The following is a 19,046-nucleotide window of genomic DNA, read 5'->3' as shown; positions in this document are numbered from 1 at the left end:
TGAGCTTTCCATTCTCCATAGGACAACTCAGAATCTACACCTCTAAATCTCGGTACCCATGGGGAGCCAATGAAGTAGGGGGACATACCAATCACATTACCTTGCTGAGCTGCATCTACGGGTCCTGTGTTTCTACCCTGTCGCCCGATACCGGTCGGCGCTCCAGTTTCTTCAGATTCTGACATGGCTGTAAAAAAGGGTGCTTCACACAGATCAAAAGTCCTGCCTGCTACGCCAATTTAATGTCACAGGTTCAGTAGTCGTGGTTATGTGAACTTAGTTTCCAACAATTAGTTTATCCTTAAATTTTGGCTGTAATGAAGCACTCCCCTGCACCCACACACAGACTCAGAGAAATAGGTACAAAAATACAAGTCTTTATTTTACTGTTCATTGATATTCATAGATAATATAATTAAAAAAAAGTCCAATGTCAATTCTTTGGCCCTCCACTCTCCTAATCCACTGTCGACCATGAAGAGTCCAGTCCGTTCCTTTCTACCGGAGGCCTAAGCTGGAACACCTGACAAACACACACACATACACACACACACACACACACACACACACACACACACACACACACACTTCTGTCATACAGCACTTGGGGAAGTTTAACCCTCCACACGAACACCAGGTGGCACTACAGGAATTTGAGAGGCTCACAACCCTTTAATACAATAAATCCCCATACCAAAATAAATATATATTAAGGAGCCCCCGCTAGTTGTACTCCACCTGCTACCCACGTCAGCGCCAATGCTCTGCTCACTACGTTACCCTACCCCCCCCCCCCCCCAATCCTGCACAAGCAAACCCGCACTCAAACTACAGTACGAATAACGCTAAACGGAAGGGAAAGGCCACTTAGCTCAACATGGGGGGAAAGCTCCACACTTCTCTCCCCCCAAGGCAGTTGCGTAAGGGAGGTGTAATTCCACACTGATCACTGGTCCGGCAGCCTGTCCGTCGTCATTGAGCGTTATTCCAATGTTGTCCCCAGCGTCATCGTGGCCAGTGGCGGTCCAGATCACGCAGTCTGCTCCCCTTCTCCGGGCTCCACCAGATGCCGTTCTGCGTTTAAACTGCTTGTTTAGCTGACGACATAGGCCGTCCGCCGGTCCTTTAGCGATCCACCACTCCAACACTGCAACACACAAAGACAAGCCAGAGACAAGGCACCAACTCTCCACAGGCATCTTCACCCTGGCTTATCAACATACCTCTCGCCCCCTTCCTACCAATCAAGTGTAATCCCATAACTCAGTGCAATTAGTAATCAGTCATCAGCTGATAAGCTACAGCTGATTTGTTTACATGAGCGCCAGCTAGTCCGTCACTCAACTACTTCCCTACCTATGGTTCCTAGTCTCCACCATATGACACTAGCATGTCCACCACCCAATCTGAGGTATAGTCTATTGCAAATTGTCCGATTTTAAGCCTGGAGCTGCTCAGTCACACTGGTAACCCATGCAGCGGGGTTGTTGTTGTTGTTGTTGTCCTCTATCAGAAGGATATCTGACAAAAGTTGTTGATAACATAATTATCCCAGCAGTATTAGACAGGGTTTATATAATATAGGCCTACAGTATTGCTAAATCAACTGCCATCTGCCATGATGTGTGTAAATGTATTTATCCCTTAGCATGGAGTAGCTTTAGACCTTGTGATGGCCACAAAGTTCACTGATGTACTCTTATCTCTCTCCCTCAGCATGCTATGTATGACTTATGATGCATCTATATTTTTCTCCCTCTGTCCATATAACCTACCTGTCACTTTCCCTGTCTTTTCACACTCTCCCAACCCCCACAACCTTTCACACTCTCTTCTCTCTCCATCCCTCCCTCCTTCCTCTTTCTCTCTCTCCCTCCTTAATGCCTTGTCTTTATACTTTACTCAGGGGAGAGGAAAGCATTGCGAGATCTTAATCTGTGTGCCCAGTCTTATAGCTCTCACCAAGCTCTTCCAAGTGAAACTTCACATTCCCTCAGCCGTTCACACTCTGACAAAAGTGCACTTCAGGGTGTCACTGAGGTGCAAAACTACAGATCTGTCTCCTACTACAGACCCAAAGCATTCCTTACCCCTTCAGGCGATGCTTTGGGCGTGGGGGGTTGGGCACTGTAGCCACAGGGAGTTAGCCGTCATGAACATTTGTACTGATTGCTAAGAACATACCCTAAAACCTTTTGACTCGAGGGGATGGCTCTACAAAACGTATGGTTAATCTACATAACCTTGGTTCTCTGAAGGAGAGCATGAGATGTTGACCAATGGGATTTTTTCGCCAAGACAGGTGATTGGAGAATCATTCAGATCTATGATGTCATCCGAGAATGACTTTCCATTGGTTAACGTCAAGGAAACTGTTCACTAACCCCACTCACTTCCCAACATGCATTTCTTCCGGAGAGTGATCAGTGGTATACCAAAAGGAGCAAAGAGATGCAGGGAGAAGTGAAGAATAATAAGTGGAATGAATCCAAGTTGGCTCTGTTTTTTCTAGGACAACAAGCTACAGTATACAGGAACAAGCCTGAAGCCTTGTTTTTATCTCACATAACCCACAGCTAGGTCTGATCTGTTACCTTTCACCCGCAGTTCTTCTAGGATCTCCAGAGACATCCTCAAGACTACCATTGTTCTCACATTAGACATTTTCCAAGGGCCACTTCCTGTGCTAAAATGCCTGTGCTAATTACAGTTAGCTGAAGGCTAGTAAGCCCCACAGTCTCTCAGTCAACCTTGTACCTCACGTTACTAGCCAGCACGTACTGTAACAGAATGTGTAGTGACCCCACTTATAGCAGCAGCAGGGAACAAGTCACTGTTAGCAGCAGCAGGGAACAAGTCACTGACTTTGATATTGTATGAGAAGTTGTAATTAATTAATAATTTCAGTGTATCTAGGAACAAGAGCCAGTGCCCCCCAAAAAGGAACATTTAAGACCCATTTCACATCAGACTTGCACGCTGCACTGTTTGTAAAAGTGCATTGCCCATGACGGGTTAAATGATTGCAAAAGACATGTTGAGGTGAGTTTAACAAGTGTCATTTCATGTATATTATTTAGGTCTATATTAGATGGCTAGTTGCCAAGGCTACATGAAAAGACCAAACTTCCAAAATCTACATATTTTATTATCACAATTCCTAACTATAGGCCTCCCTTATTTGGTTAACTGACTAGACATTATTGAAGAAACACAATCATCTGTATTTCAGTATCTAAGTAGGATAAAGTTTAGGGATACCTCCCTGAAATTACTTTTTGCAGGTTGGGATGTCTGCAATTACTGTGCATAATTTAAAATGAGCTAAGGTAGCCTATGATAAAAGCAGACAGCAGTGTGAACATAGAGTATGGTAAAGAGCTCTGAACTGCTGTGGCTAAATAGCGTCACCTTTATGAGTCACCCTCTTGTCCATGAACAGGCGTGACTGTGCCGAACCTTACCAATGCCTGCAAGTGAGCGCTGGCCACTTAATGAGACAAGTAGCGCAGGCGGATACCAGTAGCCTATAGACTGGACAGAGCTGAAATCACTGATCTCTTAATGTGCTCATTATTGTTGGCAAGGGTAGGTGTGTGTGTGTGTGAGGGGGGGGGGGGGGGCTCTTCCATCTCAGAGGCTGTGAACCCCCTTCACCCCCAAAACCCCTGAACCAGTGACAACTCGCTGCTGTGGCTGTTATCAGCGTTAACACTGTTGTCACCTTATGACATCGGTGCAGGAAAAATAATGAGAAATACTGGAGGGGTCAAGAGACACTGACCATACGCCCACTGTCTCCAAATGACTGGGAAGGAGCCTCAGTCTCACTCTCTCTCTCTCTCTCTCTCTCTCTCTCTACTGAAACAGCAAAGGCTTTTATCCTTTTCTTTCATGCAGATGTGAGAGAGCCTTGCTGGTATTTAAACAGGAGTCTTCCCCATCATTAAAATCATGCTGTTTAAATACATTGCCCAGCCTCCCTCTCTTGGACACGCAGAGGGTCGGTCCCTAACCAAAGAGAGAGAGAGAGAGAGAAAGAGAGAGCGAGAGAGAGAGAGAGAGAGAGAGAGATACCAGACAGAGAAAAACCTTGACTAGGTACAGACTAAGCAATCACAGTCTGGCTATTGAGAAGGGCAGACACAAGCAAACCTGGCTGCCCAGAGAAGACAGGCTGTGCACCAATTGCAACCAACGTGCCATAGAAACAGAGCTTCACTTCTTGGCTGAATGCTGCCAATGGAAAGAGATACGAGATCAATTCTTTCCTAAATTCAGAGAAATGCATCCAGACCTCCAAAACTTTAAGGATCTAGTCTAAGAATACTATTAGGAGAGGAACAAAAGAGCGCAAGAGTCGCAGCAAGATATATAGATGCTTGCCATAAACAAAGGGAGTCACTTTATCAGCGAAGCACACAAAAAGTATAATACACACACTACTACGTACATGTACACTGTATGCTTTGGCAATACAAATTGTATTTTTTGTCATGCCAATAAAGCTCAATTGAATTGAATTGAATTGAATTGAGAGAGAGAGAGAGATAGAGAGAGTTAGAGAGAGAATGTTCCTCTCTAAACCGGATTAAAACCTGGGGTGCCATGTAATTGATACTTTCCACTTGTGACATGACAGGCACATGGAAATTGGTCACAACATAAAAGAATGGAAAGCCTGCTTCTTCTTTCACTGCTAATGAAGGCTGACAGCATGAGCATCACACTTGGACTTTCAGATGGAAAGCTTTATATATAGATAGACAGGCAGGCAGGCAGACAGGCAGACAGGCAGGCAGGCGGGTGGGCATAACTGGATGGTAATCTGTTTGTTGAACTGTGTTCTGCTCATGCCCTTAATGTGTGTGAGTGACTGGAGCCTTCCGGTGCATAAGGTAGCATTTCTGTTGAAAAGTATTTACAGTACATAGTGGGGATAGAAAATGAAAATGATGTGCTGAGTGTCACAGGTTCACATTTTGTCTGTGGTGAATATGAAATTCTGGCTCTCACTCCCCTTTTTTTATATTTTTTAATTTACGTTAAAAAAACATTTTTTATAGCATCTTTCATGAGGCAAAAGTGCTGTGCTTTCGCTGAGGACAAGCAGAGGTGTAGAGGAACAACTGTGTAGAGGAACAACAGTTTTGTGCCACACAGGCGTATTTGGGAAATGCCATCAACACATCCTCTCACGAGGTGTGTATCCACCCGTGCATTAACCTTTATGTTCAGACCTATGCTCACCTGTGCATTATGTTCAGACCTATGCTCACCTGTGCATTATGTTCAGACCTATGCTCACCTGTGTATTATGTTCAGACCTATGCTCACCCATGCGGCACCCAGACTTAGGATAGTAATAGGGGGCTGGTAGTGTCAAACGCAGGTTATTTCTCTGTAAAAAAAAAAAATCGGACATTGTGTTGACACATACAGCCTGCCTGTTTAGTGTCTGGAACATGTCAGGAGTTCACTGTACTGCATGTCTGAAAGCAGTTTGTGACAGGAGCTCAGCTGGTCACTGTAGGAATAAATATGTTTATGCTGAGCCTGACCACTCACATTGTGGCTCCATGACTGTGTGTCAGTGTACTTGTGTGTCTGTGTGCACGCACATGTATGTGTGTGTGTGTGTGTGTGTGTGTGTGTGTGTGTGTGTGTGGGTGTGTGTGTGTGTGTGTGTGTGTGTCTGTGTCTGTGTGTGTGTGTCTGTGTGTGTCTGTGTGTGTGTGTATGTTCACCTCTGGTAACTCTGTGTGGCTGCCTGTCAAATACACAATGGTGGCATTGCACACACACACACACACACACACACACACACACACACACACACGCACGCATGCACAGTTGAGCCATGAGTTAGCGCATGGCATGAGAGCGAGCATGTTCTGCTAATCACGAGCCCATAATGACGGGTCCTCATCTGTCCCAGCTGTGCCCTCTGGGGCACCATTAAGTGCTGGATTACACGGAGGGAGGGAGGGAGGGAGGGGTGACTCATCCGCCACTCTCACTTTTAATGAATCTCCTCCTCCGCCACCGCACGCTCCAGCCCAACGCAATCAGCCCGCAGGCCATCAGGCACGGCGGCTCTCGTGTCCACAGAGAGGAAAAATGCCCTTTTACAGAGATCACACCACACGATACACAAAGCTGCTCTGGTGATGTGGGACCGGACGCGTTATCTCCCAAACTGGACACTGGTGTTTAGTGTTTACTGGAACAGAGCAAAAAACAAACACATTTTTACATGCTATGACTTATTTATGAACTAATAGCTTGAAATTGTTTTGGGAAAAACGGTAGCGCCCATTGTGATTGCCTGCCTTTTTGGCTAATTTAATATAAATATAAAATGGAATATATCCAATGACCAAAGTATGGGTGACTGCAGGTGTCATAAAAATGAATTACATCTTGTATTACTTTTTCAGTGACAGTATTTTTTGGGCTTTTTGCCTTTATTCGGATAGGACAGTGAAGCATGACAGGAAGTACAGTAAGTGATCATGTGATGTTGCGCTGCATCATTTTGAGCTTAAAGAAGTACAGCACGTGTAAGGAATGTGAGACAGGAGAGGAAATAAAAGTGTAAGGTATGTGAGACAGGAGAGGAAATAAAAGTGTAAGGAATGTGAGACAGGAGAGGAAACAAAAGTGTAAGGTATGTGAGACAGGAGAGGAAATAAAAGTGTAAGGAATGTGAGACAGGAGAGGAAACAAAAGTGGGGTCACTGGGGTTGTGTCGGCCCTGTCTGACAGCTACAGTGCTTTAAATTCCGCTAGGAGCCTCAAACACACTCCTTAATTGGGGCCTTGCTGGATAAGCCGTTAAAAGGAAAAGTGTTTTGCGACGTTTTCCGAGGGTGCACACCAGGATAAATGGCTTCCTGGTGAAATTAGTTCTCCATTATTAAAATGGCTTTGACTAATGATGTCGGGGAAAATGTATATTATTCCAATTTTGAAATGAGCTATCTTTTAATGTGCTGCTCAAAGAAATGCAGTGTGGAGGTGCAGTGTGGAGGTGATTGCCAAGGCCTTCATATCTGAGTTAGCTCTCGATCTCTTCCCCACACCCATATTAAAACACTACTAAAAATGCACAGTCTTCCCCACACTGGCAACACAAACACAGAAAAACAAAAGCATAAATAGTTGCTGTATATTATTATACTATTATACCTCGAGCTGAAGCGAAACAATGCTGAAATAAGCACTCTCCCCAACCCTCTCTCTCACTGAAAAGGAAAACCTTAAAAGTGAGTCTTGTACATTGAGTGGATAAAAAAGGGATACAGCACTCTTTTCACACAGTTATATGGAAAATAATAAACTATGTTCAGCAGTTGAAATGTCATATGTTGTGTTTCATGCACTTTAAATATACATTAACCAAACCAGCGTGCTTGCTATTGAAGATCACTATTTTGATTCGCCAACCACTAACTCAGGTTATTCTCCTGTAAATGAGGCACAGGCCTGTTTAATTCCCTGTGTATTTTTGCAAAGTCCCAGGGACTCCTAATAGACTTTCTATCAACCACCAGCAGACAGACGCTCCTCCTGGCCAAAGATCACTTCCACTTCCTCTCGTTCCACTCATCTCACAGGAAGTGTTTGTGCTTCTCTTACCTCATCCTTATTGCTTTTGTATTCCCAGTTTGTTCCTTATCCCCCTCCGCCAGCTGGCCCGGAATGGACGCTGTCCAATCCCTGGCTGCTCTCGATGCAATTTCCAGAGAAGCTTAAGGGCTGCTGTTTTTTTTACAGTACTTCAGTCCTGCGCTGTTCTGTGCAGAGCAACTACAGAGATGAAATGCTGAGGTCCATTCATTTTTTACAGGCTGCCTTTAAATATGAATGTGGATGCTTCACCTTGTGTTGGGTTAAAAGCCCCATTACGCAAGAACCTAAATATAATGTTCCTCAAGAACCGGTCGGGTGGTTCCTTCGTCACTGTTGATGTTTCCTGGCAGAGAGACTGAATTTAATATTTTGTTTTTCACAGCCATGCGGATATCGTATATGCACTATTTAACAAAAGGGATGCGGTACAAAATGGCAGCACATCCTTAATCTACTTAGAAAACTTTGGTAAATGATCCTGTTCATTAGACACTTGAGGCTTCCCCATGAGTAAAATGCAAAAAACTTGTTTATATTGCTGTGTAACTCTACTTTATACTACTCTTTATGATCATTACTCCATATTTTCATGCACTCTTTCACTCACATTCCCTCACTCACACATGCATTCACACACACACACACACACACAAACAAGAAAACAAAGTACATTTTGAAAGATATTTATATTTTTATGTATATTAGGTTGTTTAGTGACAATGATTTATTGAAATCATGTACAATTCTTTGAAAAGAAATCAAGCTATTTAAGCGATCACAACAAAATCATTCTTCAAAAATCTCATCAATTCAACTAACCACTGATTTCACTTTTTTCCAGTTCAGATTGTAGTGGGCAGCAGAGTCATTATATGTTATAAATAATGGACGCCTCATTGGAGACTATATTAGTCCAATTTCTATTCATTTACTGTTTCTCTTTATACTCTCTCCTCTCCTCACCTCTCTTTCAATAGTGCTTAGTTGCCACAGGATTCTCTTCTCTTCTCTTCTCTTCTCTTCTCTTCTCTTCTCTTCTCTTCTCCTCTCACAGCCTGCGTCTGAGCTCTGGGGCTGCCAGCCCTCCACTGGACAGAGTGCTGCTGTCGCTGGACATAATACAGTCTCCATTAATAGCCAACATCCTGCTCCACTTCACATAAATACAGCCATGATGGCTCTTTCAGTGACCCTCTCAACAGCTCCACAGTTGGCCATTAAAATGTCATTCTTCCAGGTGCTCCATGGGTGTCCTGTGCCTTGGACTCACTGGGAAGCCATCTGTCTGACCGAGGAGGATATTAGGGAGAGGGGAAGAGTCCCGCTGCTGTTTCTCTCTCTCTCTCTCCCTCTCCCCCCCCCCCCCTCTCTCTCTGAAGGGGCTGACCTGTCCACCTACAGCCTGGACGCCAGTCGGAGCTGGCAGGCCTCATTGGGGTGGTGTGTAGCCTATGAAATGAAAAGCCACTGTAATTGCTTATCACAGTGTTCCCTGCCCTTGACAATGTCCCAAAGACAAAATAGAAGAGCGATAGGGAGAGAGAGAGAGAGAGAGAGAGAGAATGAAAGAGAGGGAAATGGAGAAAGAGAGTGAGGAGATGGAGAAAAGGAAAGAGTGGGAGAAAAAGAGGGATTGAGATAAAGAGAAAGAAAATTATAAAGAGAGAGGGAGATAAAGAGAGAGATAGAGAGAGGGAAGGTGATAGAGGTGAGAGAAAGACAGAGGATGACAATAAGAGAAATAAAGAAAGGGAGAAAGAGAGAGAGAAGGACAAAGACAGTGAGGGAGGGAGGAGTAGTGGCACTAAGTTGGGATGAGAGAATGCATTGAGCGGGACTCTTAGGTGAGTTGAGAAATCCGTCACCTCCTCAAAGAGAGAACGAGAAAGGAAGAAGCCGGAGACGGACAGAGAGACAGACAGTCAAAGTTGTGTGTCCGAGAGGAAAAGAAAGAGTGTTCAAGAAAGAAAAGAAGTGAGATGCATGAGGGTCAAAGAAAAAGGCACGGAGAGGGAGAGAGAGAGGGAAAGAAAGAAAGTGGTGCTTTCTCTTTCATGGGAATGATCATCATTGCGATGACCACAAAAGCTGCCCTGGAAAGTCTCCTGGTCTTTGCTGTACCCAGAGGGAAGAGGGAGGAGGAGAAGGAGGAGGAGGAAAAGGCTCTGGAGTTGAAGAGTGAACTTTCTGCTGCAGCTCTCTCTCTCTCTCTCTCTCTCTCTCTGTCTCTGTCTCTGTCTCTGTCTCTGTCATTAGTGTGAAAGATTTAAGAGCTGGCTGAATGGAAGATGAGTCGCTGAAACAACCTGACACACTCACATGGGAAATCACTCTGTGTGTGTGTGCAATTTAGTGCCATAAATATGAAACTAATAAGAGACAGAGAGAGAAAGAGACTGAGAGAGAAAGATTGAAAAAAAGAGTCAGAGGGAGAGAGACAGAGAGTGAAAGAGGAGATTGCTTATTCCTCAGTGCAAGTTGGGATGTACAGGGAAGATATCACAAAAACACACATTTCCCTATGAAATGAGTTTTTGGATAGAACTCTGTCTTTCAGCAAAAGTTCTGTACAATTGTATAAGCACAGTCTATGTCCCAGAGTAAGATAGCTCCTATCGCCATAAGGCAGTGCAATGACTATTTCAGTAATACCATAGAGATGTAGTGGATGGAGAGAGAAATAGTTCCTATGGCAGCAGGGAAATGCCACAAAATATCCTGCGCTGCCACAACCCCAGAGACACTTGAGTTTCCTGCAGAATTGAGGGAACAGATACAACAGAAACAAATAATTAGCATTAGCCTAGCGCTAATCTGAACTCTGCTCTTTGCTGGTGTGAGTTGCTGGTCTAACCTCAGCCATGCTTATCTTATGCGTGGAGACCAGCATCTGCAGTATGTTCTATCAAAGATAACCTAGATATCTGGTTTTGTAAATTCTAAGACGACCAAATACAGAAATGAGGAATTTCAGCACGAGGCAGCGTTTTGTAGACACACTTACTTTAATACTCACACAGGCCAAGTTCATACAGGCCAAGAGCCAGACGTTTTGCTGCTTACCAAAGCTGTGCACCATTTAAGGGCTAAAACCTGGTTGGGTGATATCCAAGCTCCTCTATGGAGTTGATGAGTATTTGGCCACTAATGAGTCTCTTTTGAATGGGGATCAGAACAAAAGGGGTTTCATTTGAACACTGTAGACAATGGAAGCACAGGGAAATCGGAGAAGACAATGTTTACTGCAAGGTCATGTCTGTTACAGAACAAACGTACAAGAAGGTCTCTCTCTCTCTCTCTCTCATACACATACACACACACTCAAGCTTGCAAGAATACATAATAACCGACAAACACACACACACAAACAAACACAAAAGAACAAGCTTATCACCAAATATACTCCAGATACATTGCACACACTCAAGTGACATCCACAGCCATAAGTCCAGATGTGTTTCTCCCCAGCTCACTCTCACCATTCCCTAGGCATCTGCCCCTAGGAGCCCCTCACCCTTCCCCACCCCAAAGGACTTCCTTCCTCTCTCTTTCTCTCCCCTTCTCTCTCTTATCCTCCTCTTTCTCTCTCTTTCACACAAGGCTTGAGCACCATCTGGCTGGCCACTTAGAAGGGGACGGCTCCGTCCGAACGCTTCACATCTCGTAAGACGGGGAACATCATCAGAGGAACACGTGCACATGAGAGGCCACCTGCTCTGTCTCACAGAGCACACACACACACACACACACACACATCCACACCTTCATCTCCAGCTCTCTCATACTCCCTCTTTTTCTCTCGTTGTTCTTCATCTGAATCGGTCCATCTGTTTTAAATCTGGCTGTTACTTCCCTCTTCACTTCTTTATCGTCATTCTTCATTTCTTTACCTGCTTTTTGTGTCTTCTTTCCTCCTGTCTTTCGTTCTTTCTTTCAATCTTTTTGTTTATCTGTTTGACTGTCTGTCTGCCCTTCTGTTTGTGTCCAGGAACATCTTCAGCTGGTGCAGCTACCATCCAGCTAACAACGCCGGGGAGCACACTCAACAAAGTCAAGAATAAAACCTCCTTTTCTTAAAAGCAAATCAAGTGGGACCAGATTGGTTTGTATTCAGTTATTATGCAATTACTCCAAACTGAGCAGACATTTATATATTTTTTCCCTCTATTTCTCTCCCTGACCCTCTGCTTTTTCTCTCTTCCCTTCATCCTTCCCTCTGTCTCTCTTTCTCTCTCTCTCTCTCTCCCTCTCTCTCTCTCTCATGCTGTCACCCAGTCTCATTCTCTCCCTTCATCTGTCATCATCGTTCTCTCTTTCTCTCTCTCAATTCAATTCATTTCAAGAAAGCTTTATTGGCATGAACGTTTCAGCAACATTGATATGTTGGACTGAATGGACTGAATTGTATACAGTCTATTTACCATGCTGGAAACCAGGCCTAAAATGCATGTGAGTGAGCACTTGTGTTGAGCATTACACACACCTAAAGAAATGTATGTTACTCGTCACATTCATCCCATACTCATGGGCATATTGAAAGGATGTACTGTGTACTGACCCCAGGGGGAAATGCATGGTGTTGTTGAAATGCTTTCAATAGTGCTTAGTTGCCACAGGATCCAGGATGTGCTGTGTGAGTTTCCACAGGGAAGCATTTCCTGCGAAAGGCACAAAAGCCCTCACTGACCCTAGTCTGTCTAACAACCCTGAAATGAATTCTTGCTTTTGTGTGTGTGTGTGTGTGTGTGTGTGTGTGTGTGTGTGTGTGTGTGTGTGTGTGTGTGTGTGTGTGCGTGTGCATTTGTGTGTGTGTGTGTGTGCGTGTGCATTTGTGTGTGTGTGTGTGTGTGTGTGTGTGTGTGTGTGTGTGTGTGTGTGTGTGTGTGTGCGTGTGCATTTGTGTGTGTGTGTGTGTGCGTGTGCATTGTGTGTGTGTGTGTGTGTGTGTGTGTGTGTGTGTGTGTGTGTGTGTGTGTGTGTGCGTGCGTGTGCATGTATGTGTGTGTGTGTGTGTGCTGGAGGGAAGGTGTAATGTCCCTGAATCCCTGACACCTGCGCCTCTCGTCTCCTCCATAAACACCCAGAAAAATAGACCCAGAGAGAGAAATGCAGAGTGAATTAGCCCTATTTACCTCCATCACACACACATGTGGGCTGGGGATGGTATTGGGCAGATGCCTTTGTCCAAAGCGACTTACAGTATATGAACACTATATTAGTTAAAAATAATAGTTTCAAATAACAATAACAATATCAAATATCAACAATGAAAATAATGAGTTTTCATATCAACAAAAACCATAAACATACAAACCATAACTCGGTAAGAGAATGTATTATTTAAGTGCAAGGTGAGTCTTTAAACACTTCTTGAAAGTCCCAAAACTATCAGAAGAATGCAGAGCACTATGTGCATTTAAACATGTGCTCCTATGATGGAACGTGCTCCCAGCATGTATGATGTGAATGAGTTCATCATACAGGCATCACGGGGAACCAGGAAATGGTCTCCCAACACGACACATCATTGAGCTATAACAGTGTCTTTGTTAGATGGGAAATATAACGAGCAAAGTGGTAGTCATCAGATGAATCATCAGTGCAGGATTCAATTATCTTTCTGCAGCACTGTGGCAATGCTGAGGAGATGATTTATACACATAATATGACTCTCAGAATGTCAGACATCTCTGCTGTGTGACGTTTATAGTTGTGGGGTTGCTATTTGAACTGTCAGAGAAGCAGAACTTTGGCCAAATGTTGAGATATAGAGTCAAAATTATTTTTAATATTGATGTGTAAAGCCAGAACTACTTTAAATATAATGTGTTAAGCCAGAACTAGTGGTGTGTAGTGTCAAAACTATTTTAACTGTAGAACAAAATGTTTTCCAACTCTACTTTATATTATGGCATGAGAGCTTGTTGATTCCCACTCCTCTGGTGAGACCCCCATTAGGCCCCAGAGATCCTGACTTGCAGGATCATGTGGTATGACTGACAGCCCCCTATACGAGACCGTGTTAGTTCCCTTATACGAGACGTGTTAGTTCCCCTATATGAGACCATGTTAGTTCCCTTACTGTATACGAGACCGTGTTAGTTCCTCTATACGAGACCGTGTTAGTTCCTCTATACGAGACGTGTTAGTTCCTCTATACGAGACCGTGTTAGTTCCTCTATACGAGACCGTGTTAGTTCCTCTATACGAGACGTGTTAGTTCCTCTATACGAGACCGTGTTAGTTCCTCTATACGAGACGTGTTAGTTCCCCTATATGAGACCATGTTAGTTCCCTTACTGTATACGAGACCGTGTTAGTTCCTCTATACGAGACCGTGTTAGTTCCTCTATACGAGACGTGTTAGTTCCCCTATACGAGACCGCGTTAGTTCCCCAGACTCAGAGAGGTTCTCCATCAGCACTGAGAGCTCGTCTGCGGAGGCAGTGGGGGCTTCTCCAGTTATTACATTCAAAGGAGACCAGGAAAACAGCAGCACTCAAACGCCGAGCTTAACCACATCCGTTTCTCCTTAGGGTGCATTTAATTTTGTTGAGATCCTGTACAAATCCTTTAAAAACAAGTGGTGAGAATTGGGGTTATGGCTTGAAGGAACACCTTTCAGTGGACCTGTCTCCTGTATTGAGAGTAATCAGCGTGTGGGGACAAATGTGTACACAATTTAAAGTGCTCTCATCAGAGCCATTCTGGGCTCTATCATTTCAAAGCGTGTGGTGTTTTGTTCTTTTCCCATCACTGGGACTTTTATATACCATATAGGACAGATTAGTACAGAGAGATTTGCTGCCATAAATGTTGCACAAATGTTATCTATAACAAATGCATGTGTGGTCATTTTATTGTACAGTTATTATTTTGTAATTTATCTCAATACTGTGACTCAATCCATATCAGATTTTAGCTAAACTGATTTGGCTCAGACACACACGCACGCACACACACACACATGCACACGCACGCACGCACACACACACACACACACACTAGACCATCTGGTCGAGTACTTCATGAGTATCTGGCGGTGGTATACCCACAGTTAGTGTTCTGCGGCTTCGTCGCAGCCTCTTCCTCTAATTGATATCCATGTAGAAGGCCACAGGACAGCTTACACTCCTCACCGCCCGCCACTCAGCCTGTGCTAGCCGGCTCTCATTACCCATCCCAACCCTGTCAGCCCCTGCCCCCATAGAGCCAGTAATCTGCACCCAGGGCAGTGCCGTGACGAGCTCACAGGGGCCGCTTGTACGGGGACGAGTGCGCTAGAGCTCTGAAGATGGACTGATGGGAAAATGATGGGAAATATCTCTCGCTGTGTTTGTGTGAGAGACGTCTCACTGTGAGATATGAGACGAGCTGTGTTCTTTCTTTTGCCGATTGTGGCTGATATCTTGGACGTTTTGAGATTTTGAGAGAGACTGTAGGGTAGTTGTTTTCACAAAGATGTCATGCCTAATGGTGGGCGCCTGAGACGAAAAGGTGACATCCGTTGGTTAACTGGGCCATGGATAATGGGCACAGAGGTGTGTTCAAATTCGGCAAACAGAGCTGGATATTCTAATGCATTTTCCCTGAATTTCTAAATTGAAGTGTGTTTGTTGTTGTTGTTGTTTCTGTTGTTGTTGTTGTTGCTGCTGCTGTTATTGTTGTTGTATGCATATGTTCATCAAGAACTACCTCCTCATACCATTTGCAGATGTTCACAAACATTTGTGGCTATCTCAAGGCAAACAAAAAACTTTTTGCAAAAATATTTGCTCATTTGAAAGCACCCTAGGACAAAGCAGCAATCAGTTAAAGTAAACCATGAATACTGTATATATAAGGGTGCAATACACAGCTCTTGGCCAATAGAAAGCTAACTTTTGGGACTCTATGCAAGACTCACTGGCCTACAGAGAAGGCAAAGCAAAGAAAGTTTGGAGCTTCCTCTCTGGTAGAGCTTCCAACACACACTTACACTACAGCAACTTACATCAATGACTAAAAAATATCCCAAAATGAGATACATTTATTTTAACAGAGATAATGTCACAAAACAAAGGGTGGAAAAAATCAAAATACAGTGAAAAAAATGCAAAGGCCTAATAGCCTTTTATCTGAGAATACATGATTACTCTTGAGACCTCCCTTTGAAGTGCCAGAGTTGAAGGGAAAAGAAGTTTTGAGAACTCTACACCGAAGCCTCAAAATCCTCCCCAGCACAGCACACCTGACCCCCCCTCCACCCCACACACACACCGCCCCTCTTCTCTTCAGCCCCACCATTAAGACACCTGCTCTTAAAATAACAGGAGTCTGTGGATTAGTGTGTGTGTGTGTGTGTGTGTGTGTGTGTGTGTGTGTGTGTGTGTGTGTGTGTGTGAAAGAGTGTTAGATCCTCTCGCTCTGATCGCTGAGCTGTCATCTATCAAACACCAGCTTTGGTGCTGGAAAAGCCCTGGGTCTCTGTCTCTCCGCCATTTGCGTCGTGACTGCCGTTGCCACGGTGACGGGCGCGGTGATGGGGGGGATCGTGTGAAATATGAGACAGGCACTGAGTGAGATGACGGCCGGGCATCAATCTCTCCGAGCCGCCGCCAAGGACGCTGATCAATTACATTGTGTAATGGAGTATACGAGTAACTCCAGACAAAAAGAGTTAGAACTCAGGGAGCTCAGGAGTTACAAAGACTTGACTCAAAAAATTAATGGAAAGGTAAGGTGTGTGTGTGTGTGTGTGTGTGTGTGTGTGTGGGGTCTGCTAACAAGTATGACTTTGCAGCGCCCCATGAACTGTGAACTGTGATCACCACCCCCCCCCCCCCCCCCCCCCCCAAAAGCAAATTTAGGGCATTAGGGCATGATCAGAACAGCTCTAGATTCTCCTGGAATCTGTTATCTTTAAAATGTTCTAGAATCAGCTAGAATCCCCATGATGGAGAGGAAATTAGTTGTTCTAGTCAAGTGAGCAAATGTTGATTATCTTTGCTCATCTTCTTTACTCTCTCTCTCTCTCTCCTGTGGAGTCCATCTATTTGCAGAGGTCTCCTGACGGTGACCACTTCCTTGGTCTTTATAGTGGCTTCTATCTCCACTGAGACCTGGGGAATTTATAAAGGGGAGGGGGAGGGAGGGATGATGAACTCTGTGCAGAGTCTGTGAATACTATCAGCTGTTAGCAGTCCAGGCCCGAACAAGAGCACATCACTCACTCTCACACACACTCACTCTCACACACACACACAGGTACGCCAGGTACGCCATGCACTAAACCCGTTACAGTTTGCATACCAGGAGAAAGTGGGCTAGACGATGCCATCACTTATCTTCTACACAGGACACATTCTCACCTAGACAAGGGGAAATATGCTGTAAGAATCATGTTCTTTGATTTCTCAAGTGCTTTTAACACCATCCAACCCCTCAGACTGGGAGACAAGCTCTTGCAGATGGGTGTGGACGCTCACCTGGTAACCTGGATTACAGATTACCTGACCGAGGGACCACAGTTCGTCAGACTGAAGAACTGTCTCTCTGACACTGTGATCAGCAGCACCGGAGCGTCACAGGGAACTGTGCCCTCTCCAGTCCTGTTCACCCTGTACACATCTGACTTCTGCTACAACACCGAGTCATGCCACATGCAGAAGTTTTCTGACAATACTGCAATTGTGGGGTGTATCAGGAACGGGCAGGAGGAGGAGTACAGGAGCCTGGTGGAGGACTTTGTGCAATGGTGCAAACTCAATCATCTTCAACTCAACACTTCAAAGACAAAGGAGATGGTGGTGGATTTCCACAGGTCTAAGCCCACTCTGCTACCAGTCATTGATGGGGTCAATGTGGAGGTGGTAAGCACCTACAAGTATCTGGGTCTCCACCTGGACAATAAACTGGACTGGTCAGCCAACACTGATGCACTCTACAAGAAAGGGCAGAGCAGGCTGTACTTCCTGAGGAGGCTGCGGTCCTTCAATGTGTGCAGCAAGCTCCTCAGGATGTTCTACCAGTCTGTTGTTGCCAGCGTCCTCTTCTATGCAGTGGTATGCTGGGGAGGGAGCACAAAGAAGAAGGATGCTGGGCGAATTGACAGGCTGGTAAGGAAAGCTGGCTCTGTAGTGGGAGCTGAACTGGAGTGCATCACTTCAATATCTGACAAAAGGACCTTGAACAAACTTATCAACATCTTGGACAATGAGTGTCACCCACTCCACAGCACTATTGTTAAGCAGAAGAGCCTGATCAGCTGGAGACTTCGCTCACTGCCTTGCACAACAGACAGACTGAGGAAGTAATTTGTCCCCAGGGCCATTGAACTGTTCAATGCTTCACTTAAGGGAAGAGGAGAGATAGACTTCTCTGCATAGTCTGTCTGCCTCTTCACCTCCTCCATGTTTGGATACTGTCTGTCCACTAGCCACTTTTTACCACTGTCTTTCTGCCTCACTGTTTGCGTGCTATATTAGCATATTAGCACATATGCATAACCCCTCCCTCCATGCCACAGCCGAACTGTGGCCACACTTATACCTTTTCTTAAATAGTTATATATATAGATATATAGACTTATTCTTGCACTGTTGCACTGTTGGACTTACTCATTTGCACCATCACCATGACTACTATCACCATTGCACTATCACCGTGACACTCACTCACACAGAGCGCCTTACCTTACTATGCACAGAGAATCACAGGCTCGGTCCCTGCCTCAGTCATTGCAAGCGCCTCTTGATTGATTAATCATCACTATGTGGATACTGTTTTTAGAATTTATTTAGATTAAGTGTTAGTTAGTATAATTTGTATTTTAGTATATTCTTTATCTTCTACTGTCCTTATTGCTTAGTTGTGTTTTTATATTATATTCTTTTAATTACTTTTTCTGCTGTTGGTGAATGTGTGTGTGTTGTCTGTATGCTACTGAGACCTTGAATTTCCCCTGGGGATCAATAAAGTATCTATCTATCTATCTATCTATCTATCTATCATACACACACACATGCACACTGTGCATATTCTCTGTCACCTCACAGTTAAATGTACTACACTCATGCACACACACACACACCACCACCACCACCACATGCCATGATGAAGACAATCAAATAAAAACCACTGGGACTAAAAAAAATAAGAAGAAAAGAAAAGGTATAAAGACAAGAAATCTGAGGAAAAGAAAGGAGCCAGCCTGGCGTCAGCTGATCCCAGTGGGTCTACCCTGGTTAATTAGCCCACCTCAGGCCAAGGCTTGCAGCTAAGCGCCATGTGATTTTAATTAAATGGCAGACAAAGAAGAAATGAGACAAAACCACAGAGCTAACACTAGCAACGCCTCCACAGAGCCTCCTGTGACAAGATCCATCCCTCAGATTCACCAGGGGTGTGTGTGTGTGTGGGGCTGTCTCTCT

The 19,046-nt window shown here is 44.5% G+C and overlaps 1 long non-coding RNA gene across 1 annotated transcript; it reads right to left on the bottom strand.

Moving 5' to 3' along the window:
• Window positions 1–1,092: 1,092 nt before the first annotated feature.
• Window positions 1,093–14,638, bottom strand: LOC121690026. Its single transcript, XR_006024971.1, has 3 exons — window positions 14,619–14,638; window positions 2,050–2,060; window positions 1,093–1,385 (listed from the first exon to the last, which is right to left on the bottom strand). It is a non-coding gene; the product is annotated as an uncharacterized LOC121690026 (long non-coding RNA).
• Window positions 14,639–19,046: the final 4,408 nt, after the last annotated feature.

Source organism: Alosa sapidissima, chromosome 2 (genome assembly GCF_018492685.1).
Source record: "Alosa sapidissima isolate fAloSap1 chromosome 2, fAloSap1.pri, whole genome shotgun sequence".
Lineage (NCBI taxonomy): Eukaryota > Metazoa > Chordata > Actinopteri > Clupeiformes > Clupeidae > Alosa > Alosa sapidissima.
Note: the sequence above shows the minus strand (reverse complement) of the source record. Positions and strands in the feature narration are given on the sequence as shown.